Source organism: Mustela nigripes, chromosome 12 (genome assembly GCF_022355385.1).
Source record: "Mustela nigripes isolate SB6536 chromosome 12, MUSNIG.SB6536, whole genome shotgun sequence".
NCBI lineage: Eukaryota > Metazoa > Chordata > Mammalia > Carnivora > Mustelidae > Mustela > Mustela nigripes.
The window spans coordinates 49,733,311-49,758,754 of record NC_081568.1 but is presented as its reverse complement, the minus strand read 5'-3'; the positions used below and the strand labels follow the sequence as shown (position 1 = coordinate 49,758,754).

At 46.7% G+C, this 25,444-nt stretch overlaps 1 long non-coding RNA gene across 2 annotated transcripts; it reads right to left on the bottom strand.

Moving 5' to 3' along the window:
* Nucleotides 1–2,355: 2,355 nt before the first annotated feature.
* On the bottom strand, nucleotides 2,356–15,047 carry LOC132027814 (uncharacterized). 2 transcript variants are annotated; one of them, XR_009407213.1, is made up of 4 exons: nucleotides 14,979–15,047; nucleotides 14,005–14,753; nucleotides 7,782–7,851; nucleotides 2,356–5,034 (listed from the first exon to the last, which is right to left on the bottom strand). It is a non-coding gene; the product is annotated as an uncharacterized LOC132027814 (long non-coding RNA). The 2 variants fall into 2 exon arrangements; XR_009407212.1 differs by having other exon boundaries at nucleotides 14,005–15,030.
* Nucleotides 15,048–25,444: the final 10,397 nt, after the last annotated feature.

The following is a 25,444-nucleotide window of genomic DNA, read 5'->3' as shown; positions in this document are numbered from 1 at the left end:
GATCAAAGCTGCATTTTATTTCATTTGCATTATTCCACTCTCAACATCAATGCCTTGGAAATTTTATCAGCTGGAGATTTAAGTCGAAGGCATTTTCATGAATCTAAAGGTAACATTCTTATTAGTAAGCATTTGTAGTTTTCTGCTTTGTAGTAATATATTCCAAGGACTGAGTTGTTCCTTATGTCTTACATCCATGCGGCCCTGATGATCAGACAGAGCTTTTGGCTCACTCTAATTCTCTTCCTTTTGGGGCTCAGACCACAGCATTGTGTCCTCAGATGGTGTGAGAAGGCTGGGGCCCTGGGATCTTCACATTTTTAAATTATTCCCACCTCTCCCTCTGTCTGTGACTCCCTCCCATTTCATTTTTCACTCACACTCTCTGTCCCCCAAACTCTTGCTTCCATTCTGGCACCCCCCTCACTCTGTAAATAATCTTTAGTGATACATTACAAAGAAGCATATGATCCCTTAAAACCATGGTCAGATTATTTCATTCCTGCCCCTCAGGGGGTCTCCCATTCCACTCCAAAAGAGCCAAGTAATACAGAAAAGAAAAAAAAAATAACAACACCGTGGAGAAAAGTAATAGCACAATAATTTCCTGATACACACGGCAAAACATGTGCTTAACAAAAGCAGCAGAGTGGGGGATTCTGGGTAAAGGAATTTTCTGGACACCTTAGGATTGATCTTTTTACAATGTCCACGTCTCCTTTCCTGCTTCTGGAAGAGTAGTATAGTAGGCATAGTGAGTCTTTGCTGATTCACACAGTCCTGACGTCATTATTCTGGGTAGCCATGAGCTTCCACAGCTCCTCAGGCATACCCACACCTAAGATTTACTTCCCCTAGTGAGAGGAGAGATATCTACAGAGTTTTGTCTTCTCACTTCATTCCTGACACCTAGAGATTTTCTTTCTTGATTTCAACAGCATACTTTGTTAAAAACTAAAAATATTTAGGCTGACATTTCCAATACGGAGCAAGCAGGCCTTCTTGTCTCACTGCCATCCTGAGAGAGAGTTGACTCTGTGTCTCCAGGATCGAGCACTTAGCCATCAGGGTATTAATAAAGGTGGAGACTCCTCTTCTTCTACAAGATTTGTCTAATGGCCCACTTCACCGAGGTGTGCGGGAAGGAAAAGTAAGGTACTTAGTAAGTTCACTCATTTAAATCTTAAAAAGACTTGAAATGTAGGCATTTCTTATCCACGTGTTAGAGCCTGGGGAAATGGAGGTTCAAAGAGGCTAAGTAAGTTGCCCACGGTCAGCGAAGAAGTGGCCAAGAAATGATTTGAGCTAAGGATTCCCAGCCTTCAGGGTGGCAGGTCTTCCCACTAACACCCACTAGCTGGGGTGCAGTCCAAATCTGTAAAACTCATCCTTCCCAGTTTGGAACACTCCTTCCTTCAGGCGGTGGTCTTGAGCAAGGGCAGGTTGTTGGATTCATGGCAAATGTGCATTTCTGGAGGCCTCCTGGGAAGGTCTTATAGCACCAACACTGCCATGGACCAGCCCAATCTATGGTATCCCTACCTTGGGCTCTTCTACTTGCCCACCTCCCTCCTTTCCTTGAATAAATTCAGTCTGAGAGAGCAATTTCCTTGTAATCTCTGATGTGAGCTCATTCCCCAAACCCGCAGCGCCTGGTTATGCAGCTTGGCCAAATGTGGTAACATTTCTAAACTTCATTTACCTGTCTGTATATAAGGACTCATAATTCTTCACATTAATATACAATGTCCCAAGTACATTCTTATTCCCATGGTTGTATTTTTTTTTCTCCAGGAATTTGAATTAGTAATTGTTTTTAAAAGCTCAAAGTTGTTGAGCACTTATATGCCAGGAAGGAAATCTGTGTATACTCATGCTCTAGTTTAGCTTCACCACACCCCTGTGGAGTAGGGATTTCATTGCTTCCATTTTAAGGACTAAGAAATTGAGATTAAGTAACTCATCCAAAGCCATATACCCACATAGGAAAGGAGATCTTCTGAATTAAGAGTTGAAATACACAACTTCTGTCTTCTAGGGTTTATTAGATTATAAAGTGTTCTTCCCGTTTTTTCACACGTCAAGAGATACGCTTAAACTCACACATCAGCAGAATAAGGATTAGAACCAGCCTAAGGCTTGACTTTATGGATGGGGTATTTTGGGCACACTCATGCAGTCTTTCTTTGCTCAAATTCACAAGGATGGGGAGGCTCAAAACGTTGTGTTCTATTGTGTTCATGAAACAAATCATATTTGGATGAAGCCTTTGAGTAAAGCCCCTTCTTCACCAAGGTCTGGAGGCTGTTTGAGGCCTTTCCTCAAACATTCTTCCCACCCACCACTCCCCTCCCCTGTGCACTACTAAGTGAGTTTTCTGGCTCTGTGTCCATGCCCAGGCCAGGGATTTATAGCCTGGGCTGACCTCACACCGTGGGGGCCCTCCCACAGCCTCCAGAGCCTTGACTGTGGCCTGAGGCCCTAACGACCCTGCTCTCCCAAGACGCATTGCTCTCTGCCGGCAAGATGCCAGCTTTGGGTGGGGTGGGCTAAGGCTGGGGCAGGAGAGGAACCAATAAAGAAACAGCTTAGTTCTGTGCCCTGACCTTGGCACAGAAAGACATTCGGGGGAGTCTGAGTCCCTGTGACTGGCCCCAGAAGCTTTCAGGGATTTGAGATTCCTGACTTGGCCCCGAATGACTGCTTGCAGGATCTGCTTGTGTCTCCATTGCCAGAAAGTCCAAAGATGACCTCCCTGCCCAAGTCCAAAGATGACCTCCTTGGATGTTCACACTGGGGCCCTCCACAGAGGGACATGTCCTCCTGGCGGCCAGCATCCCTCAAGGAGGTCAAGTGAGTCTGGAAGGGCAACTTGGGGTAAATAACACCAAACTCCCCAGAGTTGTTTCTATTTATGCTTCAACTTTTCTCCTCTCTCCTTCCTTCAACTCCTTAATCTCTTTTCTCTTCTGTCCCATCAAAGAACAGGTTCATTCTGGATTTAAATACCAATTCTACCTGTAATCAGCTGTGTGGCTGTCAGAAACCTACTTAACCCCTCCACATCTTGGGCTTTTTATTATTTTTTTTAAACCTATAATATAGGAATGATAAACTCTTTGCAGTTTCTAAGAATCGGAAATAGAGTGTGCTAAATGCCAAATATTTGACAAATGGCAATAATCATAATTTAGTATAGCTACTCTGAGGCCTGGTTGGGAAACTAGCTCAAGGATTTTACTTTATCTACAAGGACACCTACCAGGCGTGTCATTACAGGTCAAGATTTTTAGGAACAAGCGTTTAATCAGGGCTCAAAAGCTCTTAAGAAGAAAAATATAGGTATTACAGCATATGTCACTTTTCGAGTGTGAAGAGCTCTCTGTTACTCTGGGTCTCCCTAGGTCCCCGGATACACATGTTCCTTGATCTGTCACTGGACAAGATCCACACCTCACAGGCCACTCCCCACTGAGGCTCTTCAGTCGTGAAGAGAGACAAGAAAAGAATTATAAGTTCATCACCCAAGCTCAAGAGAGAGCAAGAAACCCAGCACGATGCTGGACAGGCACAGAATTCCTGTCAGCAGAAGACTTTACTGGCCGAGGAAGCTGACCGTGGGGACATGCTGGAGGCATCCTAGCTCCACGGGTGCCGTCTTGAGGCAGGCTGGTGTCAACAGTTCCTTCTGAGCATTTCACTGTCCCAGATTAGGGTCTGTCCCACATTACACCAAGCCTTGTGCTCGCTCACCAGCTGGCTCTCTATGTGTCGCACACTAGGCCCAGATGACCAGATCCTAAATCTGGGCGGTCAGAAGGCTAGTTCTCCAAACTGGGAGACTTTATGAGGTCAGGGCTGGATCCGCTAAAGGATCCAAGGCGGGAGGCAACAAATAGAGGACATGTTAAATCGACGTTCAAGGCTAATTACTTGAGATTGAGAATGGGGGAGTGGAGATTCAAAACAGGGTGAGTGAGAAAGCAAGCTTCTTATCTGAAACTGAAATCCTTCCCCCGAAGACACACACACACGTGGAATTCATTCCTCCAGCAGGGAGCCACGGACTGGCTGTCTACCGGGACCCTGCCCAACCACCGTGTGACGGTGACCGAATCCAGGCTGCACTTTGCAAGGGGCTGATAGAATTTCCTCTCTGATAAATATTCCTGCCAAAGTTAGTTTTTGAGCCATGGTTCATAAATATACAGTATTCCAGCAAAAAAGTACAGAACGTCCTCCTGGGGTTGACAAGCAAATAGTTTCATAAATAACCCTCTTGACACGTGCAAGATGTTAACATTTTTGAGGTTTTGGGCAGGGGCAGCTGTGGATTTAATTGCTCGACTCAGTCTGGAGCTGTGATGGACTTGGACGTTACCTCTTGGGGGCCCATGGAAATGTTTTTCTTGGCTTGAGCGAGCTTGCATTGCTTGTCGGCGCTGAGGACAAAGGCCTCTCCTCAGGAGGTTCTGGGCCAGGGCTGAGGGCTGCCCAGGTGAGTCTGACTAGAATAACATGCACAGGGATGGGCACTAGAGCATCAGATAAAAGGCATTTCCTTATACAAGCGAAGGGCTGAGTTGAGCCACAATATTGACTGCATTAGAGGCTCTGAGTGCCCAGCGCAGGCCAGGCTGACATGGAAGGGGGAGAACATTCCAAAGAAGGCTCTGATTCTAATAGCATTTTTTTTTCTTTTAAATCCAGAGAATTTGGGGCCGATTCTAGTGTGGGCCAGATCAAGTACTGAGTCTAGGGAGATATTCAGATCAGAAGCATGACTGGATCTTTAAGTAGTTAGTGAGACAGAGTGAAGTTTGTTGAAAATGGGTTTCATCCTGACCCCATCACATAGCTAGGATTCCCACCCCTGAAGTCCACTGCGGTCTAACCTATTCATAAACAGTGTTATTCAGGTTGAATGAATGAGGACATTACACTCCTGAGCATCTCAATAATCATTTGTATGGTGCCTTCAAGTTTTCTAGGTCCTTCCACATCCATGACTGCCACCAATCCCCAGAGCAGCGCCTGTGAGATAAAAACAGAGCAGGCATGGTCATTCCTATTGCACAGATGGGAACGCAGAGAGGGAGGGAATTGCCTGGGGACCTCAGAGACTAAACGACAGAACGAGGATTCACATGTGGGCCCTTGGCCTCATGGAGCTATGTGCATGAATGGTTTGTTTTATCAGGCAAGGCTAGGCAATCAGAGAGCAGGAGCAAGGGGAAATGAGCTCTAGAACGGGAAGATTTTGATGGTGGGTGATGAAAGGCAGGCTCCGAGCGCATGGGGGACTCTGTTCTAATGAGATGCCTAAGACAGGCGTCTGGAGGATAAGCAGCCCCACCAGCAACCCCACGCTCCCTCCCTGTGGCTGGAGCCAGTGGCAGACACAACATCACTGTAATGTTCTGAGGTGTGAGAAGGGCCCTTGCAGGTCTCGATTACAGTGTATCGACAGAGTGCTGGGCAGCCTGATTCTGAAGATGGTTCTGAATTCACCTGTGAAGACAAGGGCTTTTTAAATTCTAAAAGACAGGCTAAGAAATCTCTGCATCCTCTCAATTACTAGATATATTATATTTCTGTGCTTTGACTAAAAGGGCTCCATCAGATTGCTGTGGGTGTGAAGATAAAGGTAACAGGAAGACTTGCTGTCTCCCGACAGCTGAGCTGGGCTCTGGTACCCGAGCTAAGCACTTGATCTCTGTGCCCATTGGTCATGGGGGCTGAACTTGGGGAGGTGGGCAGGGGGCACCAACAGGAAGCGAGTTTCGTTTGCCTTCCAGCTGCTGTGCTGCCTGCTGACTGTTCTACAGACTCCACACCAGTCCCTTGGTGGCATCTTGGACAGACCTAGCTTCTGTTTTCTCTTCAGGTTAGTTTATGAAAACAAGTACTGCTCTGATCATTCAGACTCAACTCAGGTATTAAATGGCCCTCTCGAGGCTATACTAAACCTTCAGTGTCCCCTCTCTTTCAGAATGCCTGCACCCCCCAACTTAGGCTAGAAGGATCTGCAGTGGGGGTGGGGGGCAGTCTCTTCTTTCACTTGTACTTGACGTTCTTTCCTGTCCCTGTGGCTGGCTGGCTTCTTTAGAGTCAGGGCAGGGGTATTAAGGGCAAAGGGACCCCCTTCCAGGACGGAATTGGTCACCAGTGCCCTCTTTGGCAGGTGTGCCTTCAGTGGATCTCACAAGCAGACTTGCAAATTCCTAGAGGCCCAGACTGAACACTCAGGCTGACCTCTTATGACATTCTTAGCTCTTGCTGTTTGCCTAATAGCATCTTTCTACTGGGTACCTCCCATGGGGGCTTAGGCCATGCTGGATTCTGCAGCATCCCCATGGCCTGTAGGAAACTCATGTGTTCTTGCCTTGCCAGACGAATGGGCAGGCTTTTCCCTACCAGGTCCTTTCTTCTAGCCCTAGTGTGACATGTGGCTTTACCCACCCGCTTGTCTTTTTATAATGACCAGCCTCAGTAGTCATGGATGCCACCAAAGTCACGTCATCCTGTCCCAGCAGTCCTCCTGCTTTCTTGGCCTTAGTCGGATGATAGCAGTGGATCCTGGGGGCTCACTCTGATCTGACCCCAAAATGCATGTCCTTAACAGAAGACATGAAGACAACGAGAAAGCCATTGGCCAAAAAGTCTGCAGACATAGCAAAAGACAGAAGTGGGAAGAACAAATTTTCAAATATGTGTCCTGTCTGTATTTGTTTTCTTTCAAATGACTGTCATTTGTTACCCTAAAAACCATATCCCAAAGCCTTGATTTCAATTGTCTGTCTGTGATGGTGGGGCTAAAGCTGTTCAGTTAATTTGCATCTCGTGAAAACTCAATCATGCTGGCCTTAACTGACAAGCACAAACGGCTCTGGCAGAGGTGAGGGAGCCAAGTGCAAATAACAATGCCATTAGAGTTGACAATAGCAGCATGATTAAGGAACGAGTGAACCAGAGTTCCCTGTGTGATGTCAGCTCCCTCACCAATCTCCTGCATGGAGTCGAATGAATAATTACGCTCTACCTGCAAACACAGATTTTTCCCTCTCCAAGTGCATTCACACTGGAGACATTTTTTACATGTCCCCTGTAATCAGGCAGTTGGAGCCAGGACTGCACAATTGGCCCATTTTTATGTAAGAAAACTGAGACCTGGGAATCTTGAAGTTCCCTGGAAGGTGAAAGGCAGCGTAAGGACTGAAGAGCCCGTCTCCTCCCTCTGAGTCCTTTGCTCAAGTGAGACTCTTCAACTGTACATTCAAAGAGGCCTCCAAGAAAGCAGATGTCCCTGGTGGCCCACAGCACTGAGCTCCTGCTGGGCTGCTTCTGTAAGCACAGGGGAGAGCCCTTTCCGCCTGCCTGAGTCTTACTTTTGTTGACTCTCCTTGTCTGCGCTCTCATGGTCTGTATTCAATTCTATGTATTTTTTTTTCCCTTATTTAGGAGAAAGCAAAAGACAAATCAAGGGGCTGAAACCACAGGGACAAACCTGACCTTGTCCTATTTATCTCTAGTTGCACAACCTCCTGCATTCGCTTCCCCTCTGTCCACAGGGAAATGGAGAGGAACAATAATTTCAGTAGTAACTCTTCTTTGTTGAGCACAGACTGTGTAGGAGGTGGGATGCTAGAAGTTTTACGTGCCTTCTTTTCCCCTTATTCCCTCCAACTGTTGGAGAAAGAGAAGTTCAGGTCCACAGCATCGTCCCTAAAACCCTTGAGACCAGGTGTGTGACAGAATGCATGGGAGGTAATACAGTTTACCTGCTGTATATTCTTCAGCCCGCCCAACACGGTGTGTAGCGACATCTTGTCCTCAAACATATACATATTTCTGCAATGAAAAGAGAAACAGTCACAAGAGATGGATAACATAAAGGCCATACATAGCCTCATGTCCTGATAGATCTGGTTTTGTTGCCATGTCAACGTGTGCCAAGCTTGGTGAGGAGACTTCTGAGTTCTTTGGCTTGTAGAATCACAGCTGGATGTGGTATGTGTACTACTATGCTCGCTTTACAGGCATAGATACAGAAGTTCAGAGAGTTTCCACGACTTGTCCAAAGCACAGGGCTGCTGAGTAGCAGAGCTCGGATATACACCCAGGCCTCCGACTGTGGCACCTGCTCCACCAACCACAAACCCTCTGTGATACGTTTGTCCCTGGAGCAATCAGAGAGGATATCTTCATTAACAGGCAGCTGTAACTTCCATTCATGGAGGGCAGGGGCAACAGAACCTTTGGGATCTCTCCATCCAGTCTTGAGACTTCATATAGGCCCTGTCTTTCTTAGCGAGGATTTAGAGCAGACAGATAACACAGATGAGACACCCCCTCTATGTGGTGTAGCCTGTGAGGTTTGGGGGGTTGTTTGTTACCCTGGCATAACCTAGCTTATCCTGGCTGACTCTCTGACTCATCTCCCTTTGCTCAGGAGGGACTGATTTACACTGCAGGAATGCCAGCCAGCAGCTCTGTGGGTGGGAAAAATGTACCTGCTTTTATGTACCCAAGCTAATAGCCTCTTTCTCTCAACTGCTTGTGAGAGTTTGTCTCTTTCTCCTGCTTTCTTTTGCAGTGCCAAATTTATTTCTGATTTGTTTTCCTTGTTGAACCTCTACAACTCCTTATTTTCCAAGGCTATTTTTAGTGGCTCTATTCTACCCTGAAGGAAATAGTTCACATCTTGGTGCCCAGGGCTTTTTTAGCTCCTTTTAATGGGAGAGGATAGCACATATCAACAATTCTTTTAGCCACCAAGTCATTTCCCCAAGAGGCTCAGAGAAGAACAAAATGTCTCCATTGGATGAGTTTTGGATGCTTGTCTCCAACCTCCTCAATGTGCATGATCCTTCCTGGTGTGAACAAGACTTCAACTTTCCACTGCTTCCTTCCTTCCTTCTGGAAGTTAAAACCTGTGTTCCTTAAACCTGGTGATTTTCCAGGCCTGTTAGGTCAGTCTTTAGGAGTGGGGCTCAAAAATCTATGTCTTTGATAAGCTTTCTGAGTGATTTCCTATAGACAATTTTGATGACAGGTATTTGGGAAGTCTTGGGTTGACTATGTTGCCTACATTCTGAGCCACATATATTTGTTGTAACTCATCCCTCCTGTTCTTCAAGAAGTCATCCCAATTAAAAATGTAATTAAAAACAACATCCCCTATGGATATTTATAACTGCTTTATTTATAATTGCCAATCTTAGAAACAGCTAAGGTGTCCTTCAGTAGGTGACGGAATCTATGAGCTGTGCTGTGTGCAGGTGATGGAGTATTATTTGGAGCTAGAAAGAAGAGGGCTACAAGCCATGGAAAGATACAGAGAAACTTAAATGCCTATTACTAAGTGAAAGAAGCCATTAAGAAAAGGCTACAGACTGTATGATTCCAACTGTATAATATTTTGAAAATGGCAAACCTATGAAGACAGTGAAAGGGCCAGTGTGTTCCAGGGTTTGGGGAGAGGGAGGGATGAACAGGCAGAACACAAAGGATTTGGGGAGCATTGTAGCTATTCTGCATGGTCCTAGAATGATGGACGCATGGCGGTACACATGTCAAACCCCACAGAATGTACAGTACCAAGAATGTGAACTATAGACTTGGGTGATGATGACGTGTCCATGTAGGTTCATGGGCTGTAGTGGACGTGCCACTGTGGCGGGAGCCATTGATGGCGGTGAACATTGTGCACATATGAGGGTGGTGGTGTTGGTGGGGTTTTTGGGAACTTTTTGTACTTTCTACTCAATTTTGCTATGAACCTAAAACTGCTCTAAAAGAGAAAATCTACAGAAATAACAACAACATTCTCTTCCAGAGAATGGAGGGAATGATGTCTTCTGGCGAGCAAGGCTGAAGGGGGATGCCCAACACTCCAGTTCTTTTATGGATTTGCTATTTGCCATTCAGTGTTCTCCATCTCACCAGAAGGCCAGTGAGGACAACACCAAGGGTCAGAGTGTCGGAAGTGCTTAGGCCATGGTCTGAAATAACTAGGATGTGCAAGGAAGACCCTGTTTGGGGGAAGGTTGTGACCCATGTCTTGTCCAGGAATCTGCAGCCAGATGGCTCCCCTCTGTCATCTCAAGGGGATGTCAGGGAAGCAAAGGTCTTTTTTTTTTTTTTTCCCCTATTTGTTCCATGGGGGCCGTGATTATTATGGCTTGTGGAGACCAGGAAGGAAGCGAGGATAATCAAGCAAAAGGGCAGCCTGTACCACAGAGGCATCCACACAAGTTCAAACAACATGGGCAAGGAGTCAAAAGGGACACAGAATTCAGAAGGTAGGAGACCAGAAGCTAGGCGAAGAGACAGTAATGGATGGCAGGCAGGAGTGCCTGACCAGTGAGAAAGCCTTTTTCTCTGCAGGGGGAGCCTGTAGTGGGAAATGAGACACTAGGATCCAGAGGTGGCTGTGACAGTGGAACACAAGTGGGGTAACCTCCCAGTAGGAGGAGGTGGGTACTCAGAGTCAAAGATGTTACTGGGGGCGCCTGGGTGACTCAGTGGGTTAGGCCTCTGCCTTCGGCTCAGGGCATGATCCCAGGGTCCTGGGATCGAGCCCCGCATTGGGCTCTCTGCTCAGCAGGGAACCTGCTTTCCCGTCTCTCTCTGCCTGCCTCTCTGCCTACTTGTGATCTCTGTCAAATAAATAAATAAAATATTTTAAAAAAAAAGATGCTACTGGCTCATCACTACAACACGTGACCAAGAGTTAACCAGTTTCCACAACTTCCTCCAGAAGTCAGCTGCCAAACTGAGGCTCTCCCATGCCTGAGAGGGAGAAGAAAATGCTTGAAAGACGGACAAGGAAGTGTCTCCGTTAGGTCCCAATGTTGTCTTGTGTTTATTACCTGCAGGAAATCCTTTCCTCTTAGTCCCAGGTCGGTTGGTCGGTTGGTTGGTCTATCTGTCTGTCTGTCTGTCTATCTATCTATCTTTAGTCCCAGTTCTCTTTAAATTTACCAGCGGTCAAAACCTTTCTCTTTGACACAGCCTGGGAATATTTTATAAGAGTATCTGTTGATACTTAAAAAAAACAAAAGGATCAGCTTAGTTTGTAAACAGCTGTGAAAAAAGTAATCGAGAATCTGGTTGTCACAAAGGAAGCAGAAGTCCACTGGCCTAGTGTTTAGATTGTAGAAACGCACTCATGGCAATAGTAGTATTCTGATTGTAATCATAGTAAACAATAATAACAATAATAGTACCTTGGTGATTACTGAACCTAATGGCTGTGGTGAAAGATTTGTTGGTGGGCGGGTCTGGCCTGGCACGAAGTTTCTGGACTGTCCTGTGTTTTCCCAGTTTTCCTCTGAACCATAAACTCCCCTTCGGTGCGGGAGGTGGTATAACTACTGTGTAAACAAATGTGCATGCCAGTGTGATGCCTGTTTTAGAGGAAGTGGTCTCTAAACCATATTTTAACGGCGGAATGGAAGTTAACTTTGCTGATGCCGGACTTTAAGGTGGGAGGAGTGGGGCGAGAGGTGGTATTTGGGAACATGTTGACGGTGTGATGTTGGGGGGTTATTAGTGGCTCTTCTGCAGCCCCTGAAATCATACTTCAACAAGTGAAAACCTTTGCAGGCTCTAATTCCTTTCCTTATGACAAGTGACAAAGAGCAGATGCTGATGCCAGGGGCAGACCAGAGGGAGCTGGAGGACTGAAGGCTGAAAGGTGAGTTATTGACAGCTTTCAAATCCATGAAGAGCGAGAGAGCAGAAGTTGAGACCCAGCTGTTCTCAATAGCCTCCAAAGCCAGAAAAATAAGCACTAATGATAGCAGGAGGAGGGAGCTGAAGAAGATATAGAACAATACTAAGTACAGGAGGGGGTGGGAAATAGCCTCCCTTCACGCAGTCATTCAGCAAACCTTGATTGAGCACCAGCAGCAGGCATTGTGCGGGGTGTTGGGAGTATAAAGATAAGAGCCGAAGCCTCGGCTGTCAAGTGGTCCACAGAACCATGAAAGCAGGAGCCTATCAGCCCAGTCCTTTCCTCCCCAGATACGTGCCTTCCTCCCTGCAAATGCCTCATAGGGAGTCATCACACGAATGTTTGAAATAAGATGGAACCAGCAGGAAAGACAAAGACATCCTCAGGTATCACAGATGTTTTCTCTAGCCTGGGCTTGATGTATTTCTTTCCCGAAGCCGGAGGGTGGCCCACAGAGCTCTGTGTTCAACCGAGGATGCCACTTCTCTCTAGGCTTGATTCCCTGAAGTGCTGTTTGGGAGAAAGGTGTCCAATTGTTGAGGAAGGCCAAGTTTAACAAGTGAGACCTGCAACTTCACCAACCCTCCAAGTCAAGTTCACGGCCTGAGCGTTCATATGAAATTGTATATTGTCACCCGTCATCTGCTGTTCCAGGAACGCAGCACACTACCTGCAAAGCAGATAGTTTTTTGGAGCTGTGCATTCCGAGTTCTGACAACTGAAATCAAAACAGTGCCGGGCAGTGTGACTGACAACCGCACGTCGGCAATCGACGCCAGTCACTCAACGCAGAAAAGACTGGAAGGCTTCCACCTCCCCTGCCTGCCTCTGCCACGAAGCACCTCACACACCATGTGCATCTGGCTGGCCGTCCACTAGGCAGAGGCAGCAGCGTGTGGTCTGTGTGAATCCCAGCCTTCTCCTCTCTGTGCCTGCAAAGCTGTCCTCGATTCCCTTGAAGCTCCCTGGACAACGCCCACACAAAGACCTTTCCACCCACGGAGCCCCTTCCTGTTGCTGTGTCTTGCTTTTATTCTTCACAGCTCGATAAACCTTTCTCATCTTCTATTTATCAAATGCAATCACAAAGGGACCACTTAATTAACAGGCTGCCATTGTGTGGGAGATGATTTGGAAGCTTATAGCCATTTAAGAAACCTCACACTGTTCCAGACGACAAAAACAGTAGGATGCACCATCTGGGAGGAAGCTTCTGCCGAAACAGACGCCAGTGTTTCCATGATTAAGAACCTAATATTATAACATCATAGTATGCTGTGCTGTTCGGTTAGCAGAGGCAGCCTTCCGAGCCAGTGTTCTCGGGTCTCGCCTGCTTGGAGGCAGCCAAGTCATTCAGTATCAAAATATTTGCTCTGGCAAGAGGCCCTGGTTTATACGGCTCTTGTTATCTGTTCCCCCATCGAGCCTATGCAAGGTGGACACATGGAAAGAGCTTAATTAAAACTTGCCAAGGAATTTGTTGGCTGTGACCATGCGTTGGGGAAGCGTGTGGTCACTACAGGTTAGGAAGGCAACTCCAGGTGCATTCAGAGTTCCAAGGGTTTGTTTCAAGACTGATTTTTGAAGTGTGGATCTGAAGCTTGTTTCAGAGCAAAACCCCAACATCGGCCTTCAGCCACCCTGACTTCCTTAACACACATCCCCAAAGACTTCATCCTTTGATTTCTTTTTACTGAGCACCTACTATGTGGCAGGCATTGTGCTGGGCCTCATAGGAGGATGAAAAAATTAATATGATGTAAATATTGACTGTAAGAACTGAAAAAATTAACCTGGTTCCCCTAAAATATAACTGCTACTCTCTCTTCTATTTATAGAAGAAACTGCTATTCATTATGGGAAATTTAGAAAACATAGTCAAGCAAAAATTTAAATAAAAATTAAGAATAATCCTCAGAGATAAACCTCTGAGAGCAATCTTTTTTTTTTTTAATTAATATTTCCTTCCTGTCTTTTTCCCCTGCATTTTCTGCATTATATTCTGTGTATGCAGTTCCTGCGTTATTTCTTAGGCCGTTCTTAGTCTCATGTCTACCCTGATGACAACTTCTTGTCCCTTGAGAAAAGCTTTTTTACCTCCTTTCTAGCTATCCAAATCCTACTTCGCACTAACTTCTGGCTCTACCTTCTTCTGGGAGGCTTATCTCATCCCCATTAGAAAGATCATGGGATTACAGAGATTGTCATTTGGATTTTGGTTTCTTCCCCCCGAACAAGCCGCGGACACGGGGCAAATCACTTACCTTCTCTGGATCTCAGGTGTCTCTTCGTGATGATGGAGATGAAAACCTTACAGACTTGTGGTCAGAGTTAAATGCGGTGAGATGAGAAAAGAGCAAGGTCAGTAAACGGAGAGTCTGTTCCTTCCCTGTTTCTCTGCACACCCAGAGCACCTGGAGTGGGTTGCCCTCAATTTTGCCCCAGTTAGAGAGACTCCAACACATTCTAGTGTTTCCAGGATACAATCCCCAATCGTTGGGTAGTTTATGACACCTGCTGAACAGCCTCATTCTGGACCAAGCTCTCCCGCATTCTCCATCCCAGTCACCTGACCTTCTTCCCCTGGGGGCATCTGCAAGCACTGTTCCCTCTCCAGGAACACTCTTCTCTCCCATCTCTGCTTTGTTCTCTCCTTCTCATTGTTCACATCCAGGCCCACTTGTCGAATTAGTAATGATTCCTGCCCAGAGTAGGAATCTTCAGAGTAGACCAGTCCTCTGCTGCCTTCTCATGGTGCCTGGGTCTTTTTAAAAAAATTATTTTCCCTCCCAGAATCAGTCTCCATGAGAGTGAGCATCATGTCTGTTTTTATTCTCCAGTGGGTTTCTGGTGTCCATCACAGCCCCTGACACGTAGTTGCTCCATGCATGTTGTTGAAGAACTAAGTGATGCTGTTCTCCAGGTGTTGGCACCAATGATCGGCAGCTTCCTAAGGACCAGGGCGGTGACTTCTGTTCCCATGGTGTTCGTGGCAGGCCACTTCATCCGAGTCCTGTCCCCAGAAAAATGATGCTGCATTAGCCTTGGTCTCGTGAACATCACCCTAACCTTTCAAGAGCATCTACAAGAGTCTGGATGAAGTTCTATGCCACGCCTGCCACTTCCCAGACTGTTCCTCTTTCTCTCTCTCCTTTTCCTTTCAACAGAAAATCCGTCCACCAGGCCCAGCTTAGACACCTCCTCCACTGTGAAGCCTTCCTTGGTGTCCCCTTCGCACCATTTGTCATCTGTTCTGCCCTCTTTGGTACAAGCAGAACAGATTTCAGTCTGCTCTCTGTGAATGCAGCTGCTGGTGTGCTGAGCTGAGCTGTCAGCTGGTCTACCCTCTGGCTAAGCCCCAGGTCCTTAACACCTTTCACCTCAGGACTGGCTCCACTTCCTGCCCCTCCCCACTTTTCCTTCCTCCTTTGCCCCCACTGTTGCAGGTATACGGAACATTTTTCAGTTCTTCAAGCCTACCACGACCTCACACTTCTGAGCTTAGACATATGCTGTTCTCAGACTCAAACGCTCTTCCCTCCTCCTCCTCTCCATCTGCCCAATTTTTCATTATCCTCCACACCCTGGCGTTAAGGCTGCTTCCACAGGGAAGCCTTGGTTGCCTGGGTCAGGCCGGGTGCTGTGTCTCTTGAGCCCTTCTCACTTAATGCGGTTTTCTGTCTTCCCTGCAGGACATGTGCTCCGTGAAGATGGGTTGGTCAGGGTTACTTGGCTTACCCAGCACTTATTAGGGGCTTAATAATTGCTTGGTGGATGAATGAATTAAATCTGCCTTAGTCACTGTTGTCACCTTCATTCTGGAGGGCTGAGAAATGTTTGGGGGGAGGGAAGGGATGGAACTGAGTTCTGTCCTGCTCCTGTCGGTCACCCCCCGCCCCCCGCCCCCAGTCAATGCTTCCGGAGGTGGCAGGGAAAGAGCTCCATGGCAGCGGGGACCACTCTCATCCAGCTCTGTGTCACCAGCACAGGCCTGGACACACAGCAGGGGTCCTACATTGTCTATCATATTACAATTGTATGAAATGTATTGAGAGACTTGGTTGTACCACCTGGGTCACCTCTGACAAGTTCCTTTCCCTCCCTGGGCTCAGTTTCCGGATCTGCAAAGTGGAATTTTGAGGGTTAAGTGAATGCAAATCCGCAGAGAGTTAGGCCACAGAGCAGAGTGCAGAATGGGAGCCACTTGCCACTTTGCCCCCTGCCACGTGGAGTTCTTTATCCCGACAAGGGCTGGCTCTGAGCTCTGACCGGTGGAACCCAGGCCTGGAGGTCGGGCCGAACCTCGGCAGCTGGGAGCTGGCGCGGCCCTTGGGGACTCCTGGGCCCCCTACCTCCTCCCGCCCCGGCCCCGACCGGGCTACTGCGCCCCATCCTCGCCGGTTTGCTTTCGAGACACACCTGGCCGCTGACCCGCGCCCTGGGCTCCGCGCCGCTGGCCTCCACCCCCCGCCCCGCGCCGCCCGCGCTCCTGGAAGTTTGAGCTGCGGGCGGTGAGTCACAGCCCTTTTTTTAGCAGCCGCGTTGGATGTGCAGCGTCACACCGAGGCTCCTGAGAGCCTGGCCACCGCCGCCGCCGACGTCAATGCGGGAGAGCAGGGCGCAGACCCGGCGCTGGGCTAGGTGCGGGGTTGGGGAGGGGGGAGGGACTCCGGCCCGTGCCCCTCGTCCCAGAGCTGCCACCGGACCCCGCTGCCTTTGGAGCTGCCAGGCTGCCCGAGAGCTCTCCAGGGACGCTCCTCCATAAGGGCTGGGGTGCGGGGATGCGGGGATGCGGGGGGGGGGGGGGGGGGGGGGGGAGCGCCCCAGCCGGGTCGGTCTGCGCGACTTCCGGGCCTTGGAACTGGGAAAGGGTGGGCTGTGGTGATGCAGGGGGAGAAAAACTGGGAAGCAGCCATCTGTGCCTCTGTCCAACTCTAACCCTCCCATCCAGTCACCTGGACAACCACCTTCCATCCATCCAGGCATTCTTTCACGCTCTGAATCATTAAAAACCCTTTCTTCCTCCCATCCATCCATCCATCCATCCATCCATCCATCCATCCAACCATCCTTCCAACCATCTACCCACCCCACAGCATTGTTCATCCACCAGCTTGCTCTTCCTCCTAACCACCAGCTTTCCCATCCGTCCAAGCTTTTATTCACAGCTAAGTCACTTAAGACCCTCTCTTCCTCCCATCCAGTCATTGTTCCACCCATCCACTCATCCACCCACCCACCCACCCAGTCCATCATTCATCTACCCTTCTGGGGCTCCACTCAACGACCTGCTTTCCCAGCCAGGCATTTGACGTCCTAAGTCACTTAAGGTCCTCCTTCCCCACATCCATCCCATGAGTAATACACTCATTTGTTTACCTCCCACCTATCTATTTGTCTCTGTCCGTCCTTCCGTCCACCTATTCATCTACCTACTCATTCATTCAAATTAGCATCCGCTAGGCTGGATGCTGACCGCACCAAGATGATTAGGGCAGCATCCCCACTCTTGCAGAAATCAGAATCAGCATGATTTAATGTGTCCCAGGAAAGAAATCTCTGTCCTTATTCCTCTCCAAATTAAAGAAATATATGAATAGAGTCCTATTACAGGAGGATAATAATAATAATAATAATAGTAATAGTGATAGCAACTGCTAACAATTACCGAGCATGATTTGCCAAGCTTTTCGCATACAAGTATCTCACTGGATCCTCACAGCAGCCCAAGAGGCAGGTACTATTATGATGCCCAATTTTCAAATGAAAGAAATAGAGACTCACAGAAGTTAAGAAACTCCTGCTACAGATCTATGAAATGACCAAACAGGATTAGAGACCAGCCTTCGACTTCCAAACTAGTGCTTCTAGTTGCTTTACAAGCCTTTGTTATCAGAGAGAGGTAACACATTAAAAGGATGTAAGTTGGATCAACTATACCATGTCCCTGGGTCTCAGGTTTCTTTTCTGTATAAGTAGGGGCAGAGATTATGTATATTCAGAGATATTGGATATGCTCAGCCTAGCACCGATTTGGAAGAACTAATGTGACTGATGAACTTACTACTGGCCAATATCAGAGAATCAGAGTGGGGTCCAGGGGAAATGAAACATATCTATCACTATCATCTATGTTCATTACAGAGCAATTAAAGGTAGTAAAAAAAAAAACCCTCTTGTGATTCTATTATCTAGAAATAACAGCTGCTAACATTTAGTTTATGTTTTTTAAAATGTTTACTACCCACGTGTATGGATTATACATGTTCTTAAAAAATGTAGTGTGACATGAACATCTTTCCATGGGTTTACCACACTTTGAAGAAATCTACACAGAGAAAATTAGCTGCTGTCTTGGTTGCTGCCCCTCTTCTGATAATTTCCCTCCTCCTGTCTTGCTGTTTCTTCTCTTCCTCCTTCCTCATTTCAGCCAGGAGTCCTAGTTGCAGACAACAGAATCCAGTTAAACTAACTAACTCTAGTTAGTTTACAGAGAAAGATGTTTATTAATAAACATCTTTATTACTAAATTGTTCATACAGTTGTTGGGTGGGCTGAATCCATGGTCTGGGATGAATACCAGGAAGACAACAGCTCTGCAGATGACACAATAGAACCAGGCCACCAACAGAGCTGCACGATGAGGACACTGCTGCCATGGCCACTGATTCTAAAATCATGCCCCCTCTGCCACCACCCACTAGCCAAATGCATGTCCCCCACTCTGTCTTCCCTCCTGGATTCAGTTCCAAATCAAAGTCTTGTGCAGATACATCTAAATTGGCAGAACTTAAATCCCATTGGAACCCCAGGAATTTCCTACACAGATTTTAACTTTCCAGGTTTTGTACACTGGAGTGGGGTTGAAGAGGGCATTACACATGCCAGTCCCTAGGACCAGTTCCTGGTTATTTAACTAGAGAAGTTTGTGGAGTTTATCTTGTTGAGTATTCTCATTTTACCAAGAGGGAAGCTGAAGCCTACAGGTGGAGCTTTCCAAGGCTACCACATAAGTTTATGTTGAGAGAGAACTGGAACTGGGGCTGTAGCAGGATGTCACAGGACCTCTAGGACACTGGGGATGGTGGCATTTCCCTGTGCTGGATTTAGAACTTCACAGAATTAGATCTAGTCTGGTGGGTAGCCTATAAACCCATGAATGCAAAAACTCTAACTACCTTGATTTCCTACGAATCAATCTAATTCTGAGCCTGAAGTCCTGGCACTGGCAGGAAATTCTATCTCAGGCATTAATGGGGTCCCTTCCCTTACCAGGGTTGTCAGAATTAGAGAAGCTCAGGTGGTAGACTATTGTCATCATTGCTGCTGACATCCTCTTCTCTCATCAGCATGGGAGGTCCATTTGCATCACAGCCCCAGGAAGTGGGTTCTATACTCCCCATTTTAAAGATGGGGAAACTGAGGCTTGGAAGGGTGATTTGATTCTTCCAGGATAAAACCACTAATGAGCAGCTGAGTTGAGGTCCCAGTGGCTTCCCATGAAGCTGTACCCTAGTTAAACACATTTATCTGGCAGACTCATTCCCAAACCTGTATCTTTGTGCATGCCATCCCCTACTGTGAACAAACTATTTCTTACATCTGAATCGAGCACTGTTCTCTTTCTCTTTGGGGTTGAGGGGGTGAGAGAGCTTAGTTATTTTGAATGAAAAGCAAAAGCACCTATGAGCTGCAACTCCCAACCCAGCCATAGTGAATCGAAGAAAGAATGCCATTGTTGCTTCAATGGAATTTATTCATTTGTCAGATGTCAGTTGAGGGTCTTCTGTGTTTCCACTACTGTAGGCTAGACACTGAGATACAAGGTGAAGGATGAACTAAACACAGACTGATCTCATGGATTGTGTGTGCCAGTAGGAAAGACAGACCACAAACCACAAAGCTAGAATACTGTGAGAGACCTGCTGAGCTATGACAGACGGAGATCAGGCTTGACATGGAAACAGAGAAAGGAACCTGAACTAGTCTGGAAGGGAGGTGTATCAGTTACATATTACCAAAATAAATCTGCATAACAAATTGCCCCCAAACTTGGTGGCTTAAAGAGCATTCATATAGCTCATGAGTCTAGGTAGGCAGGTGGGTTCTTCTAGTCTCAGTTAGGCTTACTCAAATATCTGTGTTCAGCTTCAGGTCAGGGAGCTGGCCCTGCTGGTCTTGGATGGACTCTCTCACATATTTGGACATGAACTGGCTATTGGTTGGTCAGTAATGGCCTTGGCTGAGGTCCGTTCTACTTTATCTCTGCTCTGCTTCCCATACATCTTTCTCCAGCAGACCCATTGGGGCAGGTCCTCATTGTGAAAGAAAAGGAGATGAAATGAAGGGCAAGGGCTCTTTTCAAGCCTCTCTTTGTGGGACAACTGTTACAAATTATATTGGCCAAAGCAAGCCACATGGCCAAACTCAGAATCAAGCTGTTTGGAAAGAGATTCTACTTCCTAACTGGAAGAGCTGTTAAGCTGTCTTGCCAAGGGTGAGGATACATGGAGGAGGGGAAGAATTCAGGCCAGTTTTGCCATCTTTCATATCAGGGAAGACTTTCAGGAGGAGGTTAACTGGGAATCGGCAATTGTTCTGTGTGGTTAGAGGCAGAGAGAGCACGAGGAGAGTAGCTGAAGATGAGGCTGGAAAGGTAAACAGAGAGAGACAGGTCATGAGGAGTCATGTAGTGACATTAAGGGGCCTGGATCTTACCCTGGTAATGGTGGGGGTAAGGGTGGATGGGAACTTGATGAGCTTCAAGAAGATTAATACTTGTGTTCTCCAAACAACACTCCATGGACAGCAACTGGAGGCAAGAATAGCAGTAAAGAATTTGTGGCAATAATCCAGGTTAGAAGTGATGGTGGCTCAAACCAAGGTACCCTTTCTGGGTTGTAGGGGTGGAGAGAAGTGATTTAAGGAGGGAGATAGGACTGGCTTATTAGCTGACTGTAAGGATGAGAGAAAAGAAGGAGTCAAGGATGATGACATTTTTCTGGCTGGCTCTGTGGAACGGATGGTGGTTTATTACCAAGACAGTGGCATCTTGGTGTGCAAGAGGTTTGGACATAGTGAGTTTGAGGAGTGTGACTGCCAGAATAATGGCTGCCCAAAGATGCCCATATCATAACTTCCCAAACTGTGACTATGTTACATTATGTGTCAAAGAGACTTTGCAGATGTGAGTAATTTAAGAATTTTGAGATGGGGGAGATTATCCCGAATTACCTGGGTGGACCAATACAATCATAAGAAGGAGCCCCCAGGGCAGAGGCAGAGTAGGAGATGTGACCACAGAAGCAGAGGTTAGAGTGGTGCTGGGCCAGGAGCCAACAAGGGCAGTGAGCTCTAGAAGCTGAAAAGGACAAGACAATAGATTCTCTCTTGAAGCCTCTAGAAGGGACACAGCCCTCCTGACATCTTGATTTTAGCCTACTGAGACTGATTTCTTATAATAAGCATGTGATGTTTTAAGCTATTATGTTTGTGGAAATAGGAAGCCAGTGCCAGAAGCAGGTGGGCTCTCCAAGTGGGGATGAGCTGGAGCCCCAGAGAAACATCCAGGATGTAGACATGGACCTGATGGAGAGTTGTGGGCACAGGGACTGGATGGGAGGTCCCAGGCAGTGTGGAGTGGGAGGGAGGACAGCCTGGAGCTGGCTCAATACAGTGGGAATCTTTGAAGGAAAATGAGCAGGTGGACCTGGAGAAACACAGGGAAGTCTAGTGCTGGGAAATCCAAGGACAGAGTTTCAAGAAGGAAACTGCTTCTGTACATGACCACAGAGCGATCCATACGATGACTAAAAGTGCCTGTTGGATTTGGTGGTCAAGAGCATATGTAGTCTTAGGGGTAGCAGTTTCAGAGGCCCAGCAGGATTCAGCCAGTCTGTTGTCAGGGAGATCTAAGTGGGAGGTGAGGATCTGGAGACACATACTTTCTTAGATCGTTGACATTGGGGAAAGAGATAAAACAGTAGCAGGAGAAGGTTGGGGGATTAAGGGAGGACTTTTTTTTTTTTTTTTTAACATTAGAAAGAGAGAGAGAGAGATGAATAAGTTTAGTTTTTTTCTGGAAGGAGCCAAACTAGGAAGCTGGAGGGTAGTCAAAGATGAAGGATGGAGGGAGAGTTTACGATGAGATCAGGTCTTAGGGGACATGTGTTGGGATCCAAGTGCCAGCGGGGATCAGCCTTGGATTCAGGAGGATGATCTTTCCATCAGGCATAATGGGAAGGAGGCAGAGACAGGTGTGTAGGTAGGAATGGGTGTGGGAGACAACTTTGAATGACTGGTTAGTGTGTTCAGACATTTTAGGACAATTCCTTTCTGACTCATTAAATCGCCACTGAAATTTCACTACTTGGATCAAGAAAATAGAATTTAGAGAGGATAGAGAGACTGGGCTAGTGGTCAGTTGATCAGCATAGAAACCAGAGCCAGAACTAAAAAAAAAAAAAAAAAAAAAAAATTCATCTTAAGAATCATAACAACATAAAATACAGGAATTGCCATACTGGGACAGACTCATGGTCCATGCAGGTTGATGCTCTACTGCCAACAGAGGTCCCATGGGATGGGCACCCAGAGGGCACAGTCATGCTGTACCCACCCTTGCTCTTGGTTAAGAGACAGAGAAACCACTTTCCCCTGACGTCAACCGTAAAGGTTAGGTATATCCCAGCACCCATTTATGGCTCCAGCTCCTCTCCGGCTGCCTGCACCATCCCCTTGGGGTTCCGTGTTTCCTTGGTTTATTTCCCACTGTGTGACACAGAAGTTTAACATATTTATTTCCATCATACTTTGTCTGAGATTCAAAGAATGACCATTCATCCCAGGAGGCATCAGATGCAATAAGGCAAATGAAGCACATTTAGCACATCGTAAACCCTGACATGTCATAAACAATTCATAAAGGCTAGTGAGGAGGAGGATAAAGAAGCTGGGTCTGTCTTCAATAACTGTCATGCATTATCTCTCCTATTTTACAGAAGAGCAAAGTAAGGAAGGCTCCGTGAGTTTCCATCATTGATAAAGGAGATCAGAGGAGAAAAAAAATTAGAGGTCAAGGAGCAATTCATTGCAGAGTTGAAACTCAGGGTTTGGGCTAGAAGCTGAAGAAGTCACAGCTTGGAAATGCATTGAGCCCACCTCCCATAATCCCCTGTCCCACCCCCACGCCAGCCCCAAGGCTGCATCTGCCAGCTTCTTGGCCATTAAGTGCAGGGTCTGAACCCAACTCAGCTGAGCCCCGGGGCCAACCAGCCTGACATGGATCCTTCAGGTCCAGAGCAAGAAAAGATCCATTTTATTTATTCTACGCTCGTGATGGAAATAGCCCAAAAAATGTCCTTGTGCTTACTAAGCTATTTCCTAGCCAAAGCCAGCCAGAGAATGTTAATTATCTCATCTTTTTTTCCCCTCCATGATGAATTATTGACTTCCAGTTCATGCTATCTTTAATTGCAAGGTATTCCAGAATGAGCAGGTTATCAAAAATGTGCAAGGGGGAGAGGTTTGGTTTAGCACTGCGAGGCTGAGGTGGGAAAATTTATCCTTATTTATTTACATGGTAATGGGATGAGATTTTGCCAGCTTGTTAATGGGTTCTTAAAGAGAAACAGGCTTCCTGTGGCCTAGTTAGAACGATTGGTTGCTCAGCTGCCACATAAAACACAAAATCAGGAAGGCAATGGATCCCTTTTTCTAGATTATTTTTCTGTGTGGGGAGAGATCTGCATTATTTGTCCGGGTCAAGGGATTTGTAATTTATAGTAGGAGGCAAGGTGGAAGGCTGGACACAGCTGCTGTCTGGTTTAAAGAGACCAGCCCTTGACTCTGCCACCAACCAGTTCTTTGCCTCGGAGATGGTGCATTCAATTGCTCCTAAGTGTCAGTTTCTCTATCAGTCCCATGAAGAAGGTCATGCTTTGCCCTAAAGCAACTTAGCAAGTTCATAGTAAAGACAAGATTAAAAACTTGGTTTTAAGAATGCCTAATGATTATGAGTATTTTGTATCTCTGAGGAGCACATGTGATTTTCCGGAAAGCAAGAGACAGGTCCTAATCACATTTAAAAATAAACCCTAGCATTTTCTAAGTGCTTGTCCAATTACTCCAAATAACGTTCATTCCAGAGGCTGCTAGTGGGGTGAGTCACGTGATGAATGTATTAGATTGTGGCACAGCCAGAGACAGGCTGCTGTGTCTCATTCCCAGATGGAAGAGGAGGCAGCCAGGTCCACAGATAACCCCCACTCCCTCTCTGCAGCCATTGGTTTCTCTTCCCTAGAGATGCTGGGAAACCTCTCTGGGTCCTTCCTACTCCATCTTCTTGATCCTTTTGGTCTTCTCATTTATTCAGTGAATGAATGAATGTTTGCTGAGTGCCTCCTATGTGCCAGGCACTGGGCTAGGCATGGGTAGACACATCATCTGGGAGAATTAAGTTAAACCAACATAGAAGTAAACACACAGTCACAGAGGGAGAGAAGACAGGGGCTTTGAGAGAGAGGGTACCAGAGGTGGGGGGTGGCGTCAGTTTACATCAGAGGGTCAGGAAAGGCCTCTCTGTAGTTACTAAATTGGGACTGACACCCCAAAGATGGACTGTTCCGACAGAGAGGACAGTAGACGGACTGTTCCGATAGAGACCATTCCAATCGGAGGGAATAGCATATATGACGACACCAAGTAAGGAAGAGCTTGGCGTGCTGGAAGACTCAAAGGGGTGGTGTGTGTGAGTGTGTGTGTGAGTATGCACACACAGGCAGGGATGGCTCATGCAGAGAGAGCAAAGGTTTGGGGCAGGTAAAGTAGGCCTGGGTCAAACCCTGCCTTTGCTACCTGTATTCTGGATAATCCTGGGCAAGTCCTATCACCTCTCTAGATCCTGTTTCTTCCTTTGTAAAAAAAAAAAAAAAAGAATAGATGCTAAGTAGCTCATGAGGCCTACTGAAGTTCAAAGTTCACCACAACAAAATAAAGTAAACCAAATTTCACCACAAAAGCCCATGAGGCCCTCTTAACTTGGCCCATGTTATCTCTTGGAACTTCTCTCTGACTGGTCTCTCCCTCCTTCCCTTAGCTCCAGCCAACTGCCCACTTTGCTTTTCTCATACATACTAGACATACTCTACCTTAGTGCCTTTACACCTGCTGTTTTCTCTGCTGGAAGAGCTTTTCGTCTGAATGTCTTACTCCTCACTTCCTTCAGTCTTCATTCAGATATTGTATGCTCAGCGAGGCCTTCCTGACTTTATTTAAGATTATCAACTCCATTGTAGTCTAAGCATTCATCCTTGCTCCTGGCTTTATTTTTCTCCATAGCACTTAGTACCATCCAGCCCACTAGGTATGTATTTTATGCATCACTTTCCCTCCTCACTGTAGTATCCCTAGCATCTAAGGAGAGTGCCTGGGATATATTAGGTGCTCAATTAATAATGTTGAATATTTGCAAGATACTTAATAAGGCGAGAGCAATGATGCTTTGCACATGTATAATAGTTGCAGTCCTTTTATCTTCTTTTCCTTCCTAGTCAAAAAATGCTGTGCCACTTGGACCCATAGAAACTGGGTTCCTCTGTTCCATTTGAGTAAATCCCAGCTTTGCCAACTCTGTGCCTATACCAAACACCCCCTTTCCGCAAGATCTTATGTAAGTCCATGTCCTCCACAAATCCTTCCCCAGGC